The sequence below is a fragment of the Phyllostomus hastatus genome, unplaced genomic scaffold, assembly GCF_019186645.2.
Source record: "Phyllostomus hastatus isolate PE091 unplaced genomic scaffold, TTU_PhHast_1.1 phas_scaffold_78, whole genome shotgun sequence".
Classification (NCBI taxonomy): domain Eukaryota; kingdom Metazoa; phylum Chordata; class Mammalia; order Chiroptera; family Phyllostomidae; genus Phyllostomus; species Phyllostomus hastatus.
In genome coordinates this window covers 51,021,446-51,038,671 of record NW_025334041.1, presented here as the reverse complement: position 1 = coordinate 51,038,671, position 17,226 = coordinate 51,021,446, and the positions used below count along the sequence as shown (strand labels likewise).

The 17,226-nt window shown below is 39.8% G+C and overlaps 1 pseudogene; it reads right to left on the bottom strand.

Moving 5' to 3' along the window:
- Positions 1-6,169: 6,169 nt before the first annotated feature.
- The window catches only part of LOC123811236, a 63,655-nt pseudogene continuing 52,598 nt past the window's right edge, over positions 6,170-17,226 (bottom strand).

Below are 17,226 nucleotides of genomic sequence, written 5' to 3'. Positions count from 1 at the left end.
GTCAACATAGTACTGGAAATCCTAACCATAGCAATCAGACAAGAAGAAATAAAAGGCATTCGAATTGGAAAGGAGAAGTAAAACTGTCATCATTATTTGCAGATGACAGGATACTTTATAGAAAAACCCAAAGATTCAACCAACAAATTATTTAATTCAGCAGAGTAGCAGGACAAAAAATAATATCCATAAATCAGTTGCATTTTCATTTGCCAATAATGAACTAAAAGAAAGGAAAATTAAAAAAAAATTCTATTCACAATTGATTCAAAAAGAATAAAACACCTAGGAATAAAACTAACCAAGCATGTAAAAGACCTATACTACAAATATAAGACACTGACAAAAGAAATGAAAGAAGATACACTTCTGGTCTCTAAATAAAAAAATAAACTGACAGTGGCCAGAGAGGAGACGGGAGAGGGATAACAGGAAAGAGCCATCAAAGAACTTGTATAAAAGACTCATGGACAAGAACAAAATGGTTAGGTTTAAGGGTGGGAGGTGGAGATGGTTAGGGCTGGGGGTGTGCAGTGGGGTGCAAATGAAGACAACTGTACTTAAACCACAACAACAAAAAAGATGACAGTGTAGGCAGACATGGCTCACCTCTTCTCACAACCACATCAAAATTACAACTAAAATATACAACAACCATCACTCAGAACCATCAGAAATCAAGTTTAGTGGAAATATGACAACTATAGAATTAAAGAAAGCACAAACACCCAGACTGGTAGGAGGGCACAGACATGGAACAGGCTGGTCCCACACCCACATGTGTTCGATAAAAATTCAGGAGGCATATCTCAAGAGTGAGGAGCCCCAGCCCCACACCAAACCTCCAAGCCCAGGGTTCCAATGCCAGGAAAATAAGTCCCCACAACTTCTGACTGCAAAAACCAGTGAGGATTGAGTCAGTGGAAGAAACTTCTGGAGCTCCAAGCAGTTCCTCTTAAAGAACCCACACATTGACTCACCTACTCAGCCTCACTCTCTCTGGGATCCAGTACCAGGGTAGCAGCTTGAAAGGCACTGGTGGCAGACAGGGAGAAACTGAAGTGGCTGGCATCAAGGCTGGCACATTATCCCTTTTCTAAAACTTCCCCCCACAGAGCCAAAGAGCTGGCAGGCTGGTGCCATATCTGAGACTCCATCAACTTGACTAACACTGTTTTACCCACTTTGGAGACCCCTAGAGATTCCACCCCACCCAAATTACATGCCACCCAAGCTGCTTTTCCATATGAATGGCTGGTCTTGGCTCACGCTTCACAACTTCTTAAGTCCTATCAAACAAGCAACAGCTGGCCTCAGTGAGCTCCAGGACCCGCACTAGCAGCATCCAGCCTAGATTCACAGCTTGGCTTCACCTGGGAATCTCCAAGCCCAGCACAAGTAGCAGCCATATCAGATTGCTTTATAGCTCAGGTGACCCCAGGCAAAACACAAGTGGGGGGCTGACCTTGGCCTGCACCACTCAGAAACTCCAGGGCCAGTGCATTCAGTGGACAGCAACAGAGCACGTTGGAGAACCACCACCCTGCCCCTGCACAGCTGATCCTCCATGGAGAGTGGAGGTTGGTGGTAAGTGGTCACAGCCAGTCCTTGCAGCTGACTGGCCTGGGTAAATCCCTCCCATTGATCTTCCAACAGCAATCAAGGCTCAAGTACAAGAGGAGGGTGTATTTGGCCCACACAAAGGGTGCACCTTGAGTACCCAGCTTGGGTGATAGGGGAGGCTGTGCCACTGGACCATACAGGACACCTACTACATTAGGCCACACTACCAAGATGTGGAGTCAAAGCAGCTCTACCTAATACATAGAAACAAACACAGGGAGGCTGCCAAAACAAGGAAACAAAGAAACATGGCACAAGTGAAAGAACAGATCAAAACTCAGAAAAAGAGCCAAACAAAATCTATCAGATGCAGAGTTCAAAGCACTGATTATAAGGATGCTCAAGGAACTGAGTGAGGAACCCAGCAGCATAAAAAGAATCCAGTCAGAAATGAAGGATAGACTAACTGAAATAAAGAATGATTTACAGGGAAACAGTAGAGTGGGTGAAGTTGAGAATCAAATCAATGATTTGGAACATAAGGAAGCAAAGCAAACAAACAAACAAACAAACAAACAAACAACCCCTAAACAATCAGAACAACGAGAAGAAAGAAGAATCCAAACAAATAAGGATAATATAAGCAGCCTCTGGGACAAGTTCAAGAGGTCCAACATTCACATAATAGGGGTGCCAGAAGAAGAGAAAGAGCAAGAAATTGGAAATCTATTTGAAAAATAATGAAAGAAAACTTCCCTAACTTAGCGAAGGAAATAGACATGCAGGTCCAGGAAGCACAGAGTTCTAAAGAAGATGGATGCAAAGAGGCCCACTCCAACACACATCCAACACACAAGGTGCACCCTATGATCCAACACACGTCATAATTAAAATTACTACAGGGGAGTTCCCATAAGACTTTCAGCTGATTTCTCAAAGGAAACTTTGCAGGCTAGAAGGGATTGGCAAGAAATATTCAAAGTCATGAAGAGCAGGGACCTACAGACAAGATTGCTCTGCCCAGCAAAGCTATCATTTAGAATCGAAGGGCTTCCCAGACAAGAAAAAACTAAAGGAGTTCATCATCACCAAACCATTATTATATGAAATGTTAACCCTTATTTAAGAAAAAGATCAAAACTATGAACAATACAATGTCAAAAGTACATACCATGAACAATTGAATCTAAAAAACAAACAAGAAGAACAGAGACCGAATCATGGATACAGACAGTGTTTTGATGGTTGCTAGATGGGAGTTGGGTGTGGGGGAATGGATGAAGAGGTGAGCGGATTGAGAAGCAGAAATAGGTAGTTACAGAATAGCCACGGGGATGTAAAGTACAGCATGGGAAATAGAGTAGCCAAAGAACTTGTACACATGGCGCATGGATATGAACAATGGTGGGGGGATTGCTTGAAGGAGTGCGGTCATGCTTGTAGGAGGGAAGCAAAAGGGGAAAATCAGGACAACTGTAATAGCATAGTCAATAAAATATATAAAAGAAAAGAAACGTGGGACAATTTTCTCAAATAGTAAAGAGATTTTCTATCTTCATATTTCCTAAGAGTATATCCATAAAGATTCAGTTTTTTTCTTTTGTAATCTTTGCTAATCAGTTTGAGACCTTTAGTGGAATATTCTTATCATTTACTTTTTTTGTTTTCTCCCTTAGCATTTCAAGATCAAGAAAAAAAAAGACTTAAAAGAAAAGAGATAATTTTCAATGCTCTCTAAAATTAATGATATCAGCCTCAGGGATCCAAATGGTGATATGCATCCAGGCTCTTTTCATGATTTGAAATGGAGTCAGAACTTAGCCAGAAATTATTTGACTGAAAACAAAAGTCAGTTTATAAATGTTCTATTGAGTCTTTTCTGTCTGTGAACATCCAACGAATATACACAAGATACAAGAATAGGGGAGGTGTTTACCCTTCATGCTATGAGACTATGCATTGAAAAAAACATCATTTGGAGTTGTATGTGGGTTATCAGCAAACTTTATAAAAACTCAGTGAATGCCATGCTTGGATTACTTATTTAAATGATGGTTAAAAGACTTTACATTCATTTTTTTTAAAAAAGCTTGTACAATCTGTGCAGCAATTCAATGTGCCAGAAGGGGCAGCACAGAAAACATTCACTTGGCTACCGCTCTCGTCCCTCTCATTGTGGTGTGGCTTACAGTCCCTTTTTATCCTTTTCTTTTGGCTATTTTAGCAACAGATGAAACCACTGAAGCCACTCAGCAGACAAACACACCAGCTCATGGGCCAGAGGACAATTTCCCTTTCCCAGCAGTGGCTCAGGGCTCAGATGCCCTGTATAGTAGCAGCCCACTTCACAAATAGTTCTTTTATTTGATAGCATAGAGCAAAATAACAATGAAAGTTTGCCTAGTGAAACCCCTGAAATTAACACTTTAGACCTAGCTGTTACTTTATTTTAAAGTGAATACAAGATAATGTTTAAAATATTTAATGTTTATTGTATTATTTTCATTATCATTTAGTCCCCTTATACCTCCTTTCCTCTGGTAATCACCACATAGTGACCATGCCCATGAGTCCTTTTTCCTTTTTGCTCAATCTCTCCATCTCCTAACCCTCTCCCCCATGGTTAGCTGTCATCTGCTCACCATCTATGAGCCTGTCTCTGTTTTGCTTGTTAGTTCAGTTTGTTCACTAGATTCCTCATATGAGTGAAATCACATGGTATTTGTCTTTCTCTGACTGGCTTATTTCACTTAGCATAACGTTCTCTAGGTTCATCCATACTATTGCAAAAGGTAAATTTTTCTTCTTTTTTATAGTCAAGTAGTATTCCATTGTGTAAATGTCCCATAGTTGTTTTATCCACTCATCTACTGATGGACACTTGGACTGCTTCTATATCTTGGCTGCTGTAAATAATGCCACAATGAACATGGGGGTGCTTATGTTCTTTCAACTTAGTGTTTTGAGTTCCTTCAGAAATATCCCCAAAAGTGAAATTTCTGGGTTAAAAGGGAGATCCATTTTTAATTTTTTGAGGTATCTCCATACTGCTTTCCACAGTGGCTGAGCAAGTCTGCATTCTCATCAACAATGCAAAAAAGTCCCCCTTCCTCCGCATCCTCACCAGCACTTGTTTGTTGATTTGTTGATGACAGCCATTCCAATGGGTGTGAGATGGTATCTCACTATGGTTTTAATTTACATTTCTCTGATGGTTAGTGACATTGAGCATATTTTCATATGTCTATTGGCCATCTGTATGTTTTCTTTGGAGAAGTGTTTATTCAAGCCCTTTGCCCATTTTTTAATTGTGCTTTTTGTATATATGGCATTGAGTTTTTCAAGTACTTTATAAATTTTGGATATTAACCCCTTATCAGATGCATTGGCTAATATGTTCTCCCATTCTTTGGGTTGTCTTTTTCTTTTGTTAATGATTTCCTTTGCTGTGCAAAAACTTTTTAGTTTGATGTAGTCCCATTTATCTATATTTTCTTTTGTTTCCCTTGCCTGCAGAGATATATCTGATAAAAAATTGCTACAAGCAATGTTTGAGATTTTTTCCACCTATGTTTTCTTCTAGGATTTTTATGGTTTTGTGTCTAACATTTAAGTCTTTAATCTATTTTTAATTCATTCTTGTTCGTGGTATAAGAAGGTGGTCTAGTTTCATTTTTCTGCAAATATCCATCCAATTTTCTCAACACCATTAATTGAATAAACTATCTTTAGCCCACTATATGTGCTTGCTTCAGCTGTTAAATATTAATTGACTCTAAAGTTGTGAGTTTATTTCTGGGCCCTCTATTCTGCTCCATTGATCTATGTGTCTGTTTTTATGCCAGTACCAGGCTGTTTTGATTATTATGGCCTTGTAGTATAGTTTGATATCAGGTGGCATGATTCCTCCAACTTTGTTTTTCTTTCTCAGGATTGCTGTTGATATGTGGGGTCTTTTGTGGTTCCATATACATTTTTTAATATTTGTTGTAGTTCTGTGAAATACATCATTGGAATCTTGATAGAAATTAAGTGGAATCTATGGATTGTTTTAGGTAGTATGGACATTTTAATGATTATTATTTAATTAATCTACTATTTATTATTAGATTATTTCTATCCATGAACATGGTATGTGCTTCCACATATTTGTATCTCCTTCTTTTTATATATTTTTAAATTATATTTTATTGATTATGTTATTAGAGTTGTCCTGATTTTCCTCCTTTTGCCCTAATTCACCCAGCACCCCCTACTCTCTTAGGCAATCCCCCCACCATTGTTCATGTCCATGAGTCATGTGTATAAGTTCTTTGGCTACTCCATTTCCTGTACTGTACTTTACATCCTCATGGATATTCTGTAACTACCTATTTGTACTTTTTTTTTCTCAACCAGGGAATGTCTAATAAATATCTGGGAAGTTGCATCCTTTCAGGAGAAGGGGGAGCTGATTAAGAGAGTCACCCTGATCCTCTACCCTTGCATCTGAGAGGAGGCAGGCCAGAGGCCTGTCCACAGGAGAAAAATAGCACCCATCTGACTTCCTGGTGCCCTCCCTATCATGCCACTAACAATGTCCACAAACCTTGACTGTGGGGGTTACTCAGGGCAGCAGCTCTGCCCACATCTGGAAGGCCAGGCCATCCCCTCAGGTGTCTTGATTGTTGATCTCCCTATGTCCTTCCTTGGTTGCAATTTCTTCTATGATCTCGTGTATCCCTTAATGAGCCTGGTGAGTCCTGTCTCTGGGTCCACTACATTGCAGATGACACTATGCCAGGCATCCTACTCCTCCTTAGTTATGGGCTTCATGGCCTGGATATGACACTTCTGTTCATCTGTCAGGACTGGGCCAACATCTTCCTCCCCTGCAGAACTGTGCCACTGGTCTAGTGAGAGGTCTGTCAGAGCCTCAGGCTGCTGCACCTTCATCTTCTCCTTGTTGTTCTTCTTCAACTTCTTTTTCCTTTTCTTATTGTTCCTCTTCTTGTCCTTATGTCTCCCCCACTTCTTCTGTCCATCCATGGAGGAAGAGGAGGATGAGGAGGAAGAATAGGAACTAAAAGAACAAGAAGTAGAGGAGGAGGAGCTGGACCATGGTCTTTTCTGGACCTAGTGTTTGTTTCTCTCATCCACCCCAGTGGAGGTGGTGCTGGCCTTGCAGCCTTGGGATCTAGAAGCTAAACAGCTGCTGGACATCCTTACTGCTCTTCTTCTTTCTCTTTTCCCACACTTGCCCCCAAGACTGGTTATGACTCCTAGAGCCCTTGGGAGAGCAAGAGTGAGCCAACCCCACCAACACATCTTTGTGGGAGGAAACAGTTACAAGGTGACTTTCCTATTTCTATTTCTCAGTCCCCTCACCTCTTCATCCATTCCCCCACACCCAACTCCCATCTAGCAACCATCAAAACACTGTCTGTATCCATGATTCGGTCTCTGTTCTTCTTGTTTGTTTTTTAGATTCAATTGTTCATGGTATGTACTTTTGACATTGTATTGTTCATAGTTTTGATCTTTTTCTTAAATAAGGGTTAACATTTCATATAATAATGGTTTGGTGATGATGAACTCCTTTAGTTTTTTCTTGTCTGGGAAGCCCTTCGATTCTAAATGATAGCTTTGCTGGGCAGAGCAATCTTGTCTGTAGGTCCCTGCTCTTCATGACTTTGAATATTTCTTGCCAATCCCTTCTAGCCTGCAAAGTTTCCTTTGAGAAATCAGCTGAAAGTCTTATGGGAACTCCCCTGTAGTAATTTTAATTATGACGTGTGTTGGATCATAGGGTGCACCTTGTGTGTTGGATGTGTGTTGGAGTGGGCCTCTTTGCATCCATCTTCTTTAGAACTCTGTGCTTCCTGGACCTGCATGTCTATTTCCTTCGCTAAGTTAGGGAAGTTTTCTTTCATTATTTTTCAAATAGATTTCCAATTTCTTGCTCTTTCTCTTCTTCTGGCACCCCTATTATGTGAATGTTGGACCTCTTGAACTTGTCCCAGAGGCTGCTTATATTATCCTTATTTGTTTGGATTCTTCTTTCTTCTCGTTGTTCTGATTGTTTAGGGGTTGTTTGTTTGTTTGTTTGTTTGTTTGTTTGCTTTGCTTCCTTATGTTCCAAATCATTGATTTGATTCTCAACTTCACCCACTCTACTGTTTCCCTGTAAATCATTCTTTATTTCAGTTAGTCTATCCTTCATTTCTGACTGGATTCTTTTTATGCTGCTGGGTTCCTCACTCAGTTCCTTGAGCATCCTTATAATCAGTGCTTTGAACTCTGCATCTGATAGATTTTGTTTGGCTCTTTTTTCTGAGTTTTGATCTGTTCTTTCACTTGTGCCATGTTTCTTTGTTTCCTTGTTTTGGCAGCCTCCCTGTGTTTGTTTCTATGTATTAGGTAGAGCTGCTTTGACTCCACATCTTGGTAGTGTGGCCTAATGTAGTAGGTGTCCTGTATGGTCCAGTGGCACAGCCTCCCCTATCACCCAAGCTGGGTACTCAAGGTGCACCCTTTGTGTGGGCCAAATACACCCTCCTCTTGTACTTGAGCCTTGATTGCTGTTGGAAGATCAATGGGAGGGATTTACCCAGGCCAGTCAGCTGCAAGGACTGGCTGTGACCACTTACCACCAACCTCCACTCTCCATGGAGGATCAGCTGTGCAGGGGCAGGGTGGTGGTTCTCCAACGTGCTCTGTTGCTGTCCACTGAATGCACTGGCCCTGGAGTTTCTGAGTGGTGCAGGCCAAGGTCAGCCCCCACTTGTGTTTTGCCTGGGGTCACCTGAGCTATAAAGCAATCTGATATGGCTGCTACTTGTGCTGGGCTTGGAGATTCCCAGGTGAAGCCAAGCTGTGAATCTAGGCTGGATGCTGCTAGTGCGGGTCCTGGAGCTCACTGAGGCCAGCTGTTGCTTGTTTGATAGGACTTAAGAAGTTGTGAAGCGTGAGCCAAGACCAGCCATTCATATGGAAAAGCAGCTTGGGTGGCATGTAATTTGGGTGGGGTGGAATCTCTAGGGGTCTCCAAAGTGGGTAAAACAGTGTTAGTCAAGTTGATGGAGTCTCAGATATGGCACCAGCCTGCCAGCTCTTTGGCTCTGTGGGGGAAGTTTTAGAAAAGGGATAATGTGCCAGCCTTGATGCCAGCCACTTCAGTTTCTCCCTGTCTGCCACCAGTGCCTTTCAAGCTGCTACCCTGGTACTGGATCCCAGAGAGAGTGAGGCTGAGTAGGTGAGTCAATGTGTGGGTTCTTTAAGAGGAACTGCTTGGAGCTCCAGAAGTTTCTTCCACTGACTCAATCCTCACTGGTTTTTGCAGTCAGAAGTTGTGGGGACTTATTTTCCTGGCATTGGAACCCTGGGCTTGGAGGTTTGGTGTGGGGCTGGGGCTCCTCACTCTTGAGATATGCCTCCTGAATTTTTATCGAACACATGTGGGTGTGGGACCAGCCTGTTCCATGTCTGTGCCCTCCTACCAGTCTGGGTGTTTGTGCTTTCTTTAATTCTATAGTTGTCATATTTCCACTAAACTTGATTTCTGATGGTTCTGAGTGATGGTTGTTGTATATTTTAGTTGTAATTTTGATGTGGTTGTGAGAAGAGGTGAGCTATGTCTGCCTACACCACTATCTTCCCAAACCTTCTGAATGAAAATAAGAATCCAAATATTTAATTCTTCATTGCCTTATTAATTATCCTCATAGAAGGTTACTTTAAGGATCTAGTAAGATATGTGTCCAAATATCTAGGTATAAGGTTGGTTGTTGTAACATAGCTTATAGTGTAAATATTTAAACAACCTAATGTTCAACAGTGATCAAATTGTATTCCATTCTCTAAATGTTCTAGATTTTATTAGTCCTTTAAAATGTGTGAAAACATTTTTGACATAAAGACACATTATATGTTCTTTTCTCACTAACATTTCATTATGAAAAATTTTGAAACTTACAGAAAAGTTGAAGAAATTGTACAGCAAACATTTACATACCTCCTACTTAATGCTATAATTGATATTTTACTATATTGTCTCTATCACTTATCTTTCCATTTATCTATCCCTCTCTCCATTTATCTTTCTTATTTGTTTTTACGACATTTTTAATTAATTGATTTTAAAAAGAGAGAGGAAGAAGGAAAGAGAGAGATATTGATTTGTTTCATTTTTGTTGTTTCTTGTATGTGCCCTGACCGGGTGATCTAACCTGCACCCTTCATGTATTGGGATGTTGCTCTAACCAACCAAGATACTTGGCCAGGGCTCCATCTATCTTTTTAAAAAATGCATTTCAAAATAAGATGCAGACACCTGTTCACTTACCCTAAACACTTTAGCATGCATGTTATTAATTAGAACTTAGTATTTGTTGTTCTTTCCTTATGTAAATTTACATACAATAAAATGTACAAGTTTTAAGTGGACCATTTGATGAATTTTGACACATGCATATGCCTGTGTAACCAAAACCCCTGTCAAAATATAGAACATTAAAGCCACCCCAGAAAGTTCAGTTTTTTCATATCCTCACTACCTGCCCCATTCTGCCAAGGCAAATTTTATGATTTTTTTCCATGATAGATAAGCTTTATCTGCTATAGATCATCATATTAATGGACTCATACAATAGGTACTATTTTGGATAAAGCTTCTTTCATTCAGTATTACTGAATATATTTTTGGCATTCATCCATACTGTTGTATGGTTCATTCGTGGCCTAGGAAATGTTTAATATGTTTGTAAATGAAAAAAAAAATGCAAAACATGATAGAACATATGGTTTCATATTTTTAAAACACACACTCAAATATATATATACACACACATATATTCAAAACATATCACAGTTTGAGTGTATGAAATTCAGAATGTTGGAGATTATATATATATAATCATCTCAGATAGTTTTTTATGTAAATAGTACTCAAATGTTGTTGTGTATATAGATACATAGATGAGTATTTATATATAAAACACTTTTGAGATCTAAATAAATGTATCATATTTAATAAATATGTATTATAAAAGTATTATTTATTTAAATGAATACATATATTTATTTATTTAGTATATGCACTAAATAAATACAAATACATACAAGGTCTGTCCAGAGAGTAACCAGCCAAGTAATATGAAAAATAGAGACATTTATTGAAGAAGATGCAAGATACAAGAAACATTGTACGTAGGACAATGATGCTTCAGTCCCCTTCAAAAGAAGCAACTTGGGACCTCACACACAGTTCTTCCAATTATCATCAGCTGCCCCATTGTATTTTTCCAACTGTCATCGATGGTCTGAAATCTCTTCCCTTTCAAAGATGATTTTAGTTTGGGGAAAAGCCAGAAGTCACAGAGCACCAAATCTGGGCTGTAAGGGCTCTGAGTCACCTGGGTGATTTGATGTTTCACAAAAAAAAAATCTGCACGAAACGTGATATATGAACAGGTGCATTGTCATGATGAAGCTGCCAGTCACCAGTTACCCATAGCTGTGGCCTTCTGAATCATCTGAATAGTTTCTGTAGAGGAACGTTCAAGTTTAATGCAAAATTTTATGTAGATTTGTTGCTCTACTTGCTCAGTCATTTTGAATGTGACAGTCACATAGAACACATGCTCACTTAATGGCATGTACCAACCGCACTGACTAATACAGTGAAGTCATCATTGTTCATGCATGCACATTCCAGTCCACCCTCCTTGGCTGCCAGGTTACATCAATGTCATGCAAACCTTTCTCATTATATTAACCTTGGCTGGACTTTTTCTGGATAGATCTCAGTATATATATTTATATGTATGAAAACACTTTTGACTACTATTTACCTAGAAAGCTATCTGAGAGTATAGTCATCAACACTACAATGCTATAACTGGGTTTCCCCTTGGTGGTAGAATTTAGGTGATTGATTTTTGTTTTGCTTACTTGCATTCTAGCTCTTCTAAAATTAAAATTTAATAACTAACAAATTACCCCTTTAAGTTAGTAGATTGCATGCGATGGGGCTATAGGGAGCTAAGATTGAAAAGAAAGCATTGCGTTCTAATGCATCTCCTTCCCTGAAATCAGTGGGAAGAACAGAATGTGACTGTTTAGCTGGAAGAGCCATAACATGATTGTCTCCCCACAGAAAGAGGTGTGGTTACTGTAAAGCAACCAAAGTGCCTTCTGTGGAGAAACAGCTTGTAAAAAACTCCTCTCTAAACAAAGACTCAGACTGGAGTCCTATGCTTGGATTAGAAAGCCACCTCATAAAATTCCCCAAAGTTATTTTTTCTCTACAAGATTATGGACTAACCTTTTGTTGTTTGCTATGGGTGAATTGAAAAATGAAACATTTTACTAAAGGTGATTGAGAATAAAGAGTGCCAAGGGAAAGAGAAAACCTGAATTGCATAGCATGATAAAATATTGCTAACTAAATACATTACATCATATCATGTTTAAAGCCATGTGAGGTACATTGGGTAAGTTTTAGTTTCACTGGCAAAGTGGAAATAGTGAGGTGATCATGACTTCACAAAAATCATGAAAAGCGGTAGCTTAGAACACTTGTACCTCTATTCATAAACTAAAACTCTCCTAGCTGTAGGACCCTCGATTATGTTATTGTACTACTTAAAACATTTTTTAAAGTTATATCTGAATTCTAGGCTTGGTGAGAGATTTGTTTGTCATGAAAGACAAAAGGCAAAGATGTCATTTGAAATAAACAATTACATCAGTGGTCTTCAGGAGGATTCCAAGAAGAGCAAAGAGCATCTGACTGTAGGAGACCATTCTGTGTGGCGTGGGCTCAGCTCCCACTCAGAGATGCATAGGACCCACACTCACAGATAGGTTCTCCCATGGGGAATCAGGCCTACAATGTACCTAGGCCACTTTGAGACTTGCTTTTGCCGCAACTCCCTCACCCTGAATTGAGACAGCAAGTACTTACTGTAACTTCCTAAAATCCATGCTAAAACTCCCCAGTATGGAGTATAACTGGTTCAACTACTTTTCCCTTTGCATTTGCAAATATCCTTCTTCTGTGATGTGATCAGTGGCATCAGCTCCTTTGTTTTCTGTAAAAGGTAATCACCTAAAGCCAACCTGTGCATAGTAAATGAGGACCATCATGTAATGTGCCAGGAAACCCAAAAAAGGCTGGTCACGGCAAGGGGAGCAGCTTTTTCTCCCTTATGAGAAAATCCATGCTTGCCCTTTTCCTCCATGGGACTCAATAGTCCATGTGAATGTCTTGTGTCTCATCCACAATGTGGCGGACATCACAAACTGGGGTCTGTATCATCTGACTTTTGTGCTCAAGCCTTTTTGTTCTTGAAAAATGGGACATGATACTGAAGAGCCAGCCCTGGATTTTCCTCTCCCTACTCTTATGTGGAATCAAGGGCACCTGATTATTGGTGAGGCAGGTAGAAAACCAAGACTTCACTACTTTTGATTTGAGAGAGCCACTTGAGAGCCAGCAGATACCACAGTTCCATGGGTACAGATGTCTCTCTGCATTTATCTCTCATTATGCAAAAAGATTCTAGTGAAGTCTTTAGCTGATCCACCATGTGACAGCCTGAGAGAGCAGCCCATTTGGCATCCTGTAGTTCCAGGGGCCAGGTATAAAGAGATCACTCACAGAGAAGGCAGAGCTGTGGATGTGAAGTCAAAAGATGAATTTAATCCTGGCCCTACCCAAGGGGTCATAACACTCTATGTGTTAGTTTCCTAATATGGGTGGAACATGTATCAAGTAAAATATTTATCACATTAAAGCTTTTGCTATAGAATTAACTTTTAACATCTCCAATTTAATTTATTCATATTTTTCATTAAGCTCTCATGTTTTTTTACACTTTTTGCTAGTCACTGATGGTTATATAAAGACTATTTAATGATTTAATGATTGAAAATTTAGACTTTGTAGGGTAGACAATGAATTTGAATTTTAGCTTCACCATTGATTATCTACAAGAGATTGGGCAGTTATTTAATCTCTGCTCAGTTTTCTCCTCTGTAAAATGAAGATGATAAAAGTACCTTCCTCATAGAGTTATTATGAATATTAAATGAGTTAATGTACAGTATGTAAAGCACTTAAACAGCTCATGGCCCATAAGTACTATATATTTGGCCATTGGTATTATTAGACATGACATCTGCCTAAAGACAGGAGTAATTACAGAGATGTAAATAGTCATGTGTCCTCCAGGTTCTATTTTGATGGATGTATGGGGGCAAAGAAAGCAGTGGCCAATTTTTATATGAGTTAGAAAGTTTAAAGTAACTAAATTGCCATCAGAATGAACCAACTAGCCAAGAATAGCTATGTATACCACTAAAAGAAATGTAAAGAAGTTATTAGCCTGGCCAGGCTTTTCCAGGTCTGGGCTGATGCAGTGTCCTATGATGACATTTGATGAACCAGGACTACAGAGTTCCTAAATGGATTCCTTTGACTCTATCAGCCACATGTAGCAGCCTGAGGGTGGTAGGCTGGGGAGGAGTCACAGCGAAAGGACTGTAGGCTCTTCATGGTTAACTCAGGACCCAACTTCTCTGGCACAGTCTGAGTGCCTGTATAATCTTTTCTGTCCTCAGAAGCACAGCAATCTGTACTGACCTTTTCTTTTTTTTTTTTAAGATTTTATTTATTTATTTTTAGAGAGGGAAGGGAGGGAGAAAGAGAGAGAGAGAGAGAAACACCAATGTGCGGTTGCTGGGGGCCATGGCCTGCAACCCAGGCATGTGCCCTGACTGGGAATCGAGCCTGCGACACTTTGGTTCGCAGCCCACACTCAATCCACTGAGCTATGCCAGCCAGGGCTTGTGTTGACCTTTTCTATTGCACTTCCCTATTAGTTTTCCCAGATTTTTTTCTTCTGGGGAAGAGATTAAGAGGAACAGATGAATTGCACAACTTTTCCCTTTTCTGCCTTCACTAAAATTATACTGATCTACTGGCCACAAGTCACCAGCAATTCAAAAACAGGAATCTGCCAGGAGTCAATTACTGGGATAGAGAACACACACTAGGACCAGTAGGAGAAGGCAAGGCAAGATCAAAACAGCAATCCAGTCAGAGACCAGCTGTCAAAAGAGCTGCCTGGGGATGAACACTTGAAAACAAAGAAAAATAATAATAATAATAAATGAAACCAGCTGATGTGAGAAGCAAAAGGTGGCAGTGGAAGAATTACTGAATTATTTCTAGGTAATAGTTTAAGAAATAGAATCATATTTTTAAAAAATAGAATTAGGATGCATTCTCAGTAAGCCTATGGGACTTCTTAAATATACTGATTAGTTGGGTTTGACAAAAATAATATTTTTACACTGCTTATTTTGGGGAAGAAATTTATAGATTCCCAAGGAAAAAACATACCAGTATACTGAAGGGAATGAAAAATTCTCAGTTTTTTTAAACCTAAATGCAACCATTTATGGAACAGATGGTTCATGTATAAATGCCCAAAGAACCATAAGGTTGAGTCAAGCAGCATGATGATAGGGGTTGCATGTCTGGAGGCAGGATGAAAGGTCCTCCCTGACATCAGGACTGGGTTTCATGTCTCCTGATTCAGGAGGACACTGGAGCTTGTTCTCGCTACAGTTTCACCTGTGTACAGGTGCAGAGGCTCTTCCCTTCCAAATTACACTGTCCTTTTTTTTTTTTAAGATTTTATTTATTTTATTTTTAGAGAGGGAAGGGAGGGAGAAAGAGAGAGAGAGAGAGAGAAACATCAATGTGCAGTTGCTGGGGGCTGTGGCCTGCAACCTAGGTATGTGGCCTGACTGGGAATCTAACTTGCAACACTTTGGTTTGCAGCCCGAGCTCAATCCACTGAGCTACGCCAGCCAGGGCTTTAAGATTTTATACACTGTCCTTTTTAATGTCAAAGATCCAGCTTCTTTTTAAAGACGCCTATGTCTGTCTTGATTCATTGAAAAGAGGGAGGTTTCTACTGGAAACAGTTCAGATAAGACCTTGCAAAGTATTTGGGCATAGATTGTTCTTCCTAATGAATGATCAATGGTGATAGATGGGCATCTCTAGTTGGGAGCTTTTCCTATCTGATAACCAGGAGAACAACAGGACTGTCCACAAATGTGTGCGGAGCTGTCCTAAATGTAGTGGATCCTGTAATTGGTGGCTTAGGTCAAGATGGACAGTGATCTCTCTAGCAGAAGTTGGGCCAGCTCCCAACTCCTGTGCATCTGGTCACCTTCAGGTGCAGTCCTCTGTATGGGGCTTCACTGATGTCTTCCCAAATCTTTCTTTCTTCCCACTCTAGCCCCCATCTTCCCTTATAGGGAGATAGTGGTCCGGTTTTTCATCAAATTCCCTTCTAAGCTATGATTAGTGTAATAAACTCTAGCCTTGATTCATTCCTTCAGAATGAATAGTTCTATTCACTCTCAAAGCTTGTGTTGATAATGTTCTTCTAAAAATCTTATTAATTTCTTCACCATTTTTCAGTCTGTCTGGCTGACATTTGTGCTTTATCTTCATTTCTGTCTCCAACTCCATGCCCCCATTCCTCTCAAAAACTCCAGATGCATCAGAACATGTGCTACCTTTAGTTTTTTACACAGATGACCTTACACACATATACTGATATCTACAAACTCTTAAGCAGGAACCTGATAAAAATGACCTCCCATTAGAAGCTTAAGTGTAGCCTTCCTAGAAAATAGCTCCTGGGCACAGACAACTTTATAAAGTTCAGTGAAGTCCCATATGTTTCTAATTCAATTTCCCCAGAATTGGTAGGTGATGCCTTCAAATATGAGATTTCTTTTTTATTAGGTAAATAGTACTTACTTTAGGCTCTGGGCTCAAGATCCTATTATAACCTAACCAAGCATTTGACTTCTATCTCAGTGTCCATAGGGACATGCCTTTTACTCTTCCTATTCCCAACCCCAATTCAAAGGAATTAAGATAGTTACTCCTATCCACAGATCTCCAAAATACCATGGCACTCCAAACTCATCTATAAATGAGTTTGATAGACTTGACATTTGAGGATTTAGAGAATTTAAGAATTGGAGGATAAGATGAAAGAGGAATCAAGTAAAGACTTCAGAAGGACCTATTCCTGCTTAGAAGATGAGCAAACAGAAGTAGAAGTCAACATATAAATCACCTCTGATCCATATTAAAATGAGTGTGAGTGTGAGTGTGAAGAGCAGTGCAAAGGGCACCCAATCATTTATTCTAGGTCTTGCCTGAAAGCCTCTCTCTTTTCTCTCATTCTCCCTTTTATCAGCCCATGCATCCTGAATGATTCCCTTCATGTAGGCAATTAAGAGTCTTGACGTTCCTTCATATCCCTGTGGAAAGCAAGTTCCATCTAATGTAATTAAGAAGCAGGGATGGACATCAACTTATCCAGAGAAACTGAGCAGGACCAAAAGTTCTTCAGTTCTTCACATCTGGGGCCTATGAGTGTTTCAAGGCCCAGCTATACTACGTAAACTTTCACTTTCGGAGATATTTTTAAAGGACTCAATTGCTGTTGGTGATTCTGGTTTGGCTCAGTATGGAGGAGAAAAGGTCTGCCCAGATCACTGTTCTCCCTGCCCTGGGGTATGGCTGGGGGCCTCAGTCAGCAAGAGCCCAGAAGTCCATGTTTTCTTTTTTGTCCACTTCAAAGA